Source organism: Schistocerca gregaria, chromosome 11 (assembly GCF_023897955.1).
Source record: "Schistocerca gregaria isolate iqSchGreg1 chromosome 11, iqSchGreg1.2, whole genome shotgun sequence".
Classification (NCBI taxonomy): domain Eukaryota; kingdom Metazoa; phylum Arthropoda; class Insecta; order Orthoptera; family Acrididae; genus Schistocerca; species Schistocerca gregaria.
Genome location: NC_064930.1, coordinates 100,079,360 through 100,089,631, shown reverse-complemented (window position 1 = coordinate 100,089,631; position 10,272 = coordinate 100,079,360). Strand labels below are relative to the sequence as shown.

The 10,272-nt window shown below is 43.1% G+C and overlaps 1 long non-coding RNA gene across 1 annotated transcript; it reads left to right on the top strand.

Annotated features, from left to right (window-relative positions):
- Positions 1-1,841: 1,841 nt before the first annotated feature.
- Positions 1,842-2,496, top strand: LOC126295102 (uncharacterized). Its single transcript, XR_007552384.1, has 3 exons — positions 1,842-1,915; positions 2,074-2,184; positions 2,362-2,496. It is a non-coding gene; the product is annotated as an uncharacterized LOC126295102 (long non-coding RNA).
- The last annotated feature ends 7,776 nt before the right edge of the window (positions 2,497-10,272 follow it).

Below are 10,272 nucleotides of genomic sequence, written 5' to 3'. Positions count from 1 at the left end.
TATCGAGAGGTTGCAACAATGGAAAATTGTACTGAAATGCAGGAGGATCTGCAGCGAATTGACGCATGGTGCACGGAATGGCAATTGAATCTCAATGTAGACAAGTGTAATGTGATGCGAATACATAGAAAGATAGGTTCCTTATCATTTAGCTACAAAATAGCAGGTCAGCAACTGGAAGCAGTTAATTCCATAAATTATCTGGGAGTACGCATTAGGAGTGATTTAAAAAGGAATGATCATATAAAGTTGATCGTCGGTAAAGCAGATGCCAGACTGAGATTCATTGGAAGAATCCTAAGGAAATGCAATCCGAAAACAAAGGAAGTAGGTTACAGTACGGTTGTCCGTCCACTGCTCGAATACTGCTCAGCAGTGTGGGATCCGTACCAGATAGGGTTGATAGAAGAGATAGAGAAGATCCAACGGAGAGCAGCGCGCTTCGTTACAGGATCATTTAGTAATCGCGAAAGCGTTATGGAGATGATAGATAAACTCCAGTGGAAGACTCTGCAGGAGAGACGCTCAGTAGCTCGGTACGGGCTTTTGTTAAAGTTTCGAGAACATACCTTCACCGAAGAGTCGAGCAGTATATTGCTCCCTCCTACGTATATCTCGCAAAGAGACCATGAGGATAAAATCAGAGAGATTAGAGCCCACGCAGAGGCATACCGACAATCCTTCTTTCCACGAACAATACGAGACTGGAATAGAAGGGAGAACCGATAGAGGTACTCAGGGTACCCTCCGCCACACACCGTCAGGTGGCTTGCGGAGTATGGATGTAGATGTAGATGTAGATGTAGACCTGCTTCGGCGATCAAGTGGTTAGATTGAGGGCAGTTATTCGTGTCTTACAAAAAGGTAATATTTGGTATGTATTTCATGCACTTCTGTTGTAGTCAGTTTTCCTTGCTTCCTTCGTGTGATGACATTAGTTTGTTAACACCTTGTTCACTGACAGATTGTTTGAAAATTATTCAAATATTTCGTTTTGCTAGAAATGTAATCAGCTCACTATAATGTTTTAAATATATTTCTCCCACTATTTGGCAGTTGCTTCTCCCTCTTAGAATAATGTAAACCTGAAGGTCGTATTGTGGCAACAGGCGACAATGAGAAACACAGTAGGCCTACAGAACGATAAATGAGCTGTCGATCGCTTTTGAATGTAGAGGTACGTGTCTGTGCTTCTTACATGTGAATCTGTGTGTTTATATTCTTGTGATACCAACGTGGTAAGCTGCAGTTCTATACAACGTCCCAAGTGTTTCTTCACGAATGTGCTGTAGTTTGCCACTCGATTCATGGTTTTTGTCCATACTTGCGCTTATTTTAGAATCATTCTTAGAAACGTATATGCCTTGTGATACTACACAAACCCTCGGAGGCAAGAAAATAACTCAAATATTTCGTAAATTACGTAGGAAATGGATGCAAAACGAACATTATGCTTATGACGCGTCTGACGTTCACGTTACTCGCCGCTTGGAGCGCTAGTGTCGCTCCATCTGTCAAATGGTAACAACTTTTACTGCAGTGTAGTGATGGGCTAAACTGCGATTTTCCGATATCAGTGATTTCTGTGAATGCTACTTTTCAGTATCTGCTATTCTTAACTGTAATTTGTCGCAGTTAAGAGTCGCAGTTAAGCAACGTAGGTCGCGTATCCGTCAGCCACTGCGATTTCTGCTACTTCCGCGATTTCTGTGACTTCTGCTATACCTGCGATATTTGTGACTTCTGCTACTTCTGCGATTTCTGCTACTTCTTCGATTTCTGCTACTTCTGCGATTTCTGTGACTTCTCCTACTTCTGCGATTTCTATGACTTCTGCTATTTCTGCGACTTACCACCGTATGAAAAAGTTACATCTGCCCACACAGAAAATTGCATCTCAACAAATCTGTCATTGGTAAGTAAGTTTTACATTTGTTCTTCCATTGGCTTTAATTATGTATTAAAGAAAAAACTGTGAAAATATTAATAGTGTAATTAATATGTAAGTAGCCATACAGTAGCGTAATAGTTCGTGTTTAGAAAATGAATTCTAACATATTGTTATGTTCACAGGTACCCGAACTACATTTCAGTCACTCAGTAAATTGATAACTCAAAATATCATTGTCAACAGATCTGGAGAAATTGCCACTGCGTCTTTAGACCGTTTTCGTCAGACGAGAGGTTAGTTTCTAAGTGTTTCGATGGACTTAATTACTTCAGTGAGATCGTTCTTGCAAATGTGAAATATACCCCATTGAGTGGCTTTCATTACAGCAAATATTAGCAATCTACTCTGTCAATTATATTGCTTGTAATTAGTGACAGCAAAATTGTTTAATAATCCTTGTGATTTTGCAGACACAGTTCTGACTCTTGATTACTGGTTGCTGTATGTATCTATCCACATCAAGGCTATTGAGAGAGACTTGTGAAGATTCAAGACAGCTCTTAGAGGATTTGCAGTTTAAAAGTGACATAATTGTGAAATAAGTGTGCAGACGAGTGGTTAAACTGTGTTTTATTGAAGTTGTCATGTGATTTTAAAGGAATAATAAATGTTAAATACAGTGATTGAATAATGAAAAGCTCATTTTCCACTTGTTTAAGCCGTCCTATACCCGTAATTTTCCGCCACATATTTACTGGTAAACACTGGTTGAAGAGTGACATAGAATATGCATTTTGAGGCTGTTGATATGAAAGTGGGAAGTACAGATCTTCCAGTTAAATCAGGAATAGCTTAAGTGCAGTAATTGAAAGTAACACAGGAAAAGTTTACTCATGTAGGTGGTTGTAGTGTCGGCAAAAAGTTTGTGTGTGTGAAGTTGCCATGTAGAACACCAGGTGTAAAACTTTTATCCCGAGTCTTGAACTGTGTCGGAATAAAGTGAGGCATTCATATGACTCAATAATACTGTTTTCATTTCACTACACTTATACAGATGTCTGAGTTCTGCTGTGTTAACATTGCAAAGTCCTGTAGACATGTGGAGTATTAACCAAAATTGTCATATTGGAAGCAGAATCACATTTGTTACGTTACTTGATATTTTCAGGAGAAAAAGGCAATGTTGCTTCTTATTAATATAATACATTCAGAGCCACAGCTGTGTTTGACCAATCATAACTGATGCTGAATGTGCATCTCGTCATATAATGTGAAGGGCTTATTTCAATAGTGGTACAAGTCCATTACCTCCACTTTTCTGTCTATAATGTTTCTGAAATTAATTATCCAAACAAATATTAATAAATGTTCATTTCTAGCAAGAAGCCATGTGCTTGAATATTGCTGGTATCTCAACTGTAGATTTTTCAGCGCTCATTTAACTTTACGACTCCATATCTCAAAATGAACAAAAATGGACTGGTACCACTAATGAAATAAGCCCTTCATAAGCACACACAGCACACTGATCTCGTGAGGCACAAGGCTCTCATAACGAAGTACGTACGTCGTTCAACAGATGGCACTAGGAAAAGAATGTTAACTGCGCTTTTTAGTTGCTACTTGTGACTCTTAGTTGCGATTTGTCACGGAAATCGCAGTTTGACTCGGTAGCGAATAGCATAGTATGAGCTTTGCTCAACAGATGGCACTGCTAACTGCGCTTTTTAGTTGCTACTTGCGATTCTTAGTTGCGACTTGTCGCAGAAATCGCAGTTAGACTCGATAGCGTGTCGCAGAGATGAGCGTAGTGCAAACTTTGGCCAACAGATGGCACTGTTAACTGCGCTTTTTAGTTGCTACTTGTGATTTGTCACTGAGATCGAAGAAAGCAGTATGGAATTCGGCCAACAGATGGCGCACGGCGTTTATTGTGAAATTCTACAGGGTGTTTTAAAAATGACCGGTATATTTGAAACGGCAATAAAAACTAAACGAGCAGCGATAGAAATACACCGTTTGTTGCAATATGCTTGCAACAACAGTACATTTTCAGGCGGACAAACTTTCGAAATTACAGTAGTTACAATTTTCAACAACAGATGGCGCTGCAAGTGATGTGAAAGATATAGAACACAACGCAGTCTGTGGGTGCGCCATTCTGTACGTCGTCTTTCTGCTGTAAGCGTGTGCCGTTCACAACGTGCAAGTGTGCTGTGGACAACATGGTTTATTCCTTAGAACAGAGGATTTTTCTGGTGTTGGAATTCCACCGCCTAGAACACAGTCTTGTTGCAACAAGACGAAGTTTTCAATGGAGGATTAATGTAACCAATGGACCGAAAAGCGATAGAATAAAGGATCTGTTTGAAAAATTTCAACGGACTGGGAACGTGACGGATGAACGTGCTGGAAAGGTAGGGCGACCGCGTACGGCAACCACAGAGGGCAATGTGCAGCTAGTGCAGCAGGTGATCCGACAGCGGCCTTGGGTTTCTGTTCACCGTGTTGCAGCTGCGCTCCAAATGACGCCAACGTCCACGTATCGTCTCATGTGCCAGAGTTTACACCTCTATCCGTACAAAATTCAAATGCGGCAACCCCTCAGCGCTGCTACCATTGCTGCACGAGAGACATTCGCTAACGATATAGTGCACAGGATTGATGACGGCGATATGCATGTGGGCAGCATTTGGTTTACTGACGAAGCTTAATTTTACCTGGACGGCTTCGTCAATGAACAGAACTGGCGCATATGGGGAACCGAAAAGCCCCATGTTGCAGTCTCATCGTCCTTGCATCCTCAAAAAGTACTGGTCTGGGCCGCCATTTCTTCCAAAGGAATCATTGGCCCATTTTTCAGATCCGAAACGATTACTGCATCACACTATCTGGACATTCTTCGTGAATTTGTGGCGGTACAAACTGCCTTAGACGACACTGCGAACACCTCGGGGTTTATGCAAGATGGTGCCAGGCCACATCGCACGGCCGACGTCTTTAATTTCCTGAATGAATATTTCGATGATCGTGTGATTGCTTTGGGCTATCCGAAACATACAGGAGGCGGCGTGGTTTGGCCTCCCTATTCGCCAGACATGAACCGCTGTGACTTCTTTCTGTGGGGACACTTGAAAGACCAGGTGTACCGCCAGAATCCAGAAACAATTGAACAGCTGAAGCAGCACATCTCATCTGCATGTGAAGCCATTCCGCCAGACACGTTGTCAAAGGTTTCGGGTAATTTCATTCAGAGACTACGCCATATTATCGCTATGCATGGTGGATATGTGGAAAATATCGTACTATAGAGTTTCCCAGACCGCAGCGCCATCTGTTGTTGACAATTGTAACTACTGTAATTTCGAAAGTTTGTCTGCCTGAAAATGTACTGTTGTCCCAAGCATATTGCAACAAACAGTATATTTCTATCGCTGCTCGTTTAGTTTGTATTGCCGTTTCAAATATACCGGTCATTTTTGAGACACCCTGTACTTGCGACTGCTAATTGTGACTGAAATCGCAGTTAGATTTTGTAAAGTTGTTAACTGTGATATCTGTGACTTCTCAATCACTGTGATTTCTAACAGATACGCGATTTCCTGCCCACCACTACTGCAGTGAGTGCCGGGACTAGGCTGGCCGCAAGATGAGACGCAGGTCCGTGAGGCGACGCAGGGTGACTCACGGTGAGTTTTTGCGAACCAGACAACTGAGTGGTTCCGCGCACGTTAGAGTGCAGCGTGAGGTGACGCAGTTCCTGCGCTTGGTGAGCCTGCGGACCGCAGTGTCCTGTACGCAGTTTACTGCGAGGCTCACGGTGGTTCTGGCCGTTGGTAGTTCGAAATGGAAGGAAAAGCTAATTGAAGCCGTATGTGTTCGCAAAGTTCTGTATGATACAAGCCATGACGAGTACTTGAAAACGAATCTGAAAGCTGAGAAGTGGGAGGAAGTGGCCAACCAAACATTGTTGAAGCTCTGTAACAAATTTTCGTGACGTGCTCTGTCCTGGTTAAATGTTTGTCAAAAAAGATGCCTAGGTTCCTTACAATATCATTCCTTACTAGCGTGTAGTCCTCCATATCTTCCAGTGAAAACGGAGTTGTTGTTGTTGTTGTTGTTGTTGTTGTCTTCAGTCCTGAGATTGGTTTGAGGCAGCTCTCCATGCTACTCTATCCTGTGCAAGCTTCTTCATCTCCCAGTACCTACTGCAACCTACATCCTTCTGAATCTGCTTAGTGTATTCATCTCTTGGTCTCCCTCTACGATTTTTACCCTCCACACTGCCCTCCAATACTAAATTGGTGATCCCTTGATGCCTCAGAATATGCCCTACCAACCGATTTTTATTCATTATTAAACCTACTGCTGCATTACCCCTATTTGATTTTGTATTTATAACCCTGTATTCACCTGACCAAAAGTCTTGTTCCTCCTGCCGCCGAACTTCACTAATTCCCACTATATCTAACTTTAACCTATCCATTTCCCTTTTTAAATTTTCTAACCTACCTGCCCGATTAAGGGATCTGACATTCCATGCTCCGATCCGTAGAATGCCAGTTTTCTTTCTCCTGATAACGACGTCCTCCTGAGTAGTCCCCGCCCGGAGATGAAAACGAAGTAGATGGATTTAACTGCGTCTTTGGTATCAATATAGAATCTAAACTGTCGTCCAATGACACAAAGGCTGGCCGTGGTGATCTCGCGGTAATAGGCGCGCAGTCCAGAACCGTGTGACTGCTACGGTAGCAGGTTCGAATCCTGCTTCGGGCATGGATGTGTGTGATTTCCTTAGGTTAGTTAGGTTTAAGTAGTTCTAAGTTCTAGGGGACTGATGACCATAGCAGTTGAGTCCCATAGTGCTCAGAGCCATTTGGACCATTTTGACACAAAGTTCCATGAGCAGTGTCCTGATGCCTAATAGGATTCTGTTTCTGCTATGCCTGTATGCGAAAATACTGTTTCTGTTAATTGATTGTAATGAAATTTGCCCACTTCTCGCTATATATACAGTAGCCCTAGTGACAGCAAGGGCTTTTCTCATCAGATACTCTTCCCAATTCTGAACTTACATCTATTAACATAGCAGAAGTAGTCGCCATCTCTGCCAGAGCCAAAGTTGTTCAGCGTATTGAAACTGCGACCTAACTTGCGATGGTTGTCGCCGTGACTGATGCTGCCGTGAGGAATTTGGCGTGAGCCGCCCTGCGTCATCTCATTATTACAAACAAAAATATTCCAATGTGCTTCTTGCTCTGGTTGACCCATGTTATAATTTTATTACAATAGACGTGGGAGCACACGGAAAAATTCTGATGGAGGCATTCTAGTAAATTCAAACATTGGAAAGTCATTTGAAAACAATACGCTTAGCGTCCCAAAGAGTAAAACTTTACCCGGAGCTGATGTTGAACTTCCAATGGTAACTGAAGGCGATGATGCTTTTCCTCTCAAAGCATACTTGATGTGAGCATATCCTGGCAGGAACTTAACAAATGAAAAGGCTATATTTAATTATCGTTTGAGTTGGGAAAGAAGAATATCCAAAAATGCATTCGGTTTATTGATAGATAAGTTTCGAATATTTAGAAGAATCCTTCAGGGCGTCTCATCTTGCAGCCCGCCTTATTACAAACAAAAATATTCCATTGTGCTTCTTCCTCTGGCTGACCCATGTTATAATTTTATTGCAATAGACGTGGGAGTGCACGGAAAAATTCTGATGGAGGCATTCTAGTAAATTCAAACCTTGGAAAGTCATTGGAAAACAATACACTTAGCATCCCAAAGAGTAAAACTTTACCCGGAACTGATGTTGAACTTCCAATGGTAACTGAAGGCGATGACGCTTTTCCTCTCAAAGCATACTTGATGCGACCATATCCTGGCAGGAACTTAACAAATGAAAAGGCTATATTTAATTATCGTTTGAGTTGGGAAAGAAGAATATCCAAAAATGCATTCTGTATATTGCAAGACAAGTTTCGAATATTTAGAAGAATCCTTTAGGGAGATCTTAATAACGTTACAATGATTGTGACGGTTGCGTGTGTACTGTACAACTTTATTCGAAAAACGGAAGGTTATAGGGTGCCCGAACAGAAGGTGGATCAAAAGGAAACTGATGAGGGACCCGGAAGATCATCAGATCTTCGAAACCTATCTCGAATTCGTGGGAGATCAACAGATGCTGCATTTGCTGTACGAGAACAACTCAAAAAATTTCTGAATTTTCCACAAGGGACTGTGGAATGGCAAGAACTCGTCGCTTTGGCGATATAATGATGACATAAACCAAACATCTGTTTGTAAAATAAAGAGTAAATAAATATCTTTCAGATATTAAAACTTGTATAGTTTTTATCGTACCTTTGGCTTGTAGATCTGTTGCAATTGCCTTCCAAACTCTGTCTTTGTAGTCGATATTCCTGTAGTTTTCACTTACCTGATCGTATAGAACAGGAGACTTACGAACTTCTTCTATTAGTCGTTCCACATCCATGTCTTGTACACAGAACAGTCTTGCGCAGTTGCACAGCTCACGAGACAACTCTACCGTCAGGCCGGGTCCCTCACGTGAAAAACTAAACACGGGGAATCCCGCCCGGCCAGTTGGCGTTCCCCGTGCACGGTCCGGTTAAGTGGGGCCCGCTGCGCTACGTTTGTTTTGATGACGTATTTCTTTGTCCGGGTGGCGGCCGATACTCTGACGTGTCTCGGCACGGACACGGTCCGGGCATGTGTGTCCCTACCTAATGTTAGTCTGTGCCTCGTACCGTGGTCTAACTAACAGACACCTCTGCTCCGATTTGTCGATAGCTTCTCCCTTGTGGATGGAGCAGTACCACTCTCTCAAGCAACGCCACTGGATGTTCCTTCTTCTTCGGCCCCATTCTGACCACTATCGCGCAATACAGCAACATACTAGTGCCTGGGCCGTCAACAACACGCAGTGTCTACTGCATCAGCTAATGCCGTTCCGGTACCTGGAAACCCAGCAGTATACCTCGAAGCCACGCTCTGTGCCAATACTTTTTGTATGCCCTGGAGATGCATGTTTGCCCGTAACACTGCACTGCTGTGGGCAGAATTGTAATGTCTGGTATGTGAGGTAGCACGTACATGTGCTGTGTTCCGGAAGGTGCGGCGTTTGCAACCCAGCAACGATAAATACGCACGTGTGCCAATACTTTTTGGTGCGATTGTACTTGTTTCGTCAAAAATGCCAACTCGTGTTGTTTACGGGTATACTAATTAGTCTGATCGTAATCTACATCTACATCTACATACATACTCCGAAATCCACCATATGGCGCGTGGCGGAGGGTACCTCGTACCACAACTAGCATCTTCTCTCCCTGTTCCACTACCAAACAGAACGAGGGAAAAATGACTGCCTATATGCCTCTGTACGAGCCCTAATCTCTCTTATCTTATCTTTGTGGTCTTTCCTCGAAATGTAAGTTGGCGGCAGTAAAACTGTACTGCAGTCAGCCTCAAATTCACGAAAAGAACTCCTCCTTTCCTCCAGAGACTCCCACCCGAGTTCCTGAAGCATTTCCGTAACACTCGCGTGATGATCAAACCTACCAGTAACAAACCTAGCAGCCCGCCTCTTAATTGCTTCTGTCCTCCCTCAATCCGACCTGATAAGGATCCCAAACGCTCGAGCAGTACTCAAGAATAGGTCGCACCAGCGCTCTATAAGCAGTCTCCTTTACAGATGAACCACATCTTCTCAAACCTCTACCAATGAACCGAAGACGACTATCCGCCTTCCCCACAACTGCCACTACATGCTTGTCCCACTTCATATCGATCTGCAATGTCAGGCCCAAATACTTAATCGACGTGACTGTGTCGAGCGCTGCACTACTAATGGAGTATTTAAACATTATGGGATTCTTTTTCCTATTCATCTGCATTAATTTACATTTATCTATATTTAGAGTTAGCTGCCACTCTTTACACCAATCACAAATCCTGTCCAAGTCATCTCGTATCCTCCTGCAGTCACTCAACGACGACACCTTCCCGTACACCACAGCCTCATCAGCAAACAGCCGCACATTGCTATCCACCCTATCCAAAAGATCATTTATGCAGATAGAAAACAGCAGCGGACCAACCACACTTCCCTGGGGCACTCCAGATGATACCCTCACCTCCGATGAACGCTCTCCATCGAGGACAACGTACTGGGTTCTATTACTTAAGAAGTCTTCGAGCCACTCAGATATTGGGAAGCAATCCCATATGCTCGTACTTTAGTCAGGAGTCTGCAGTGGGGCACCGAATCAAACGCTTTCCGGAAGTCGAGGAATATGGCATCTGTCTGATACCCTTCATCCACGGTTCGCAAGATATCACGTAAAAAA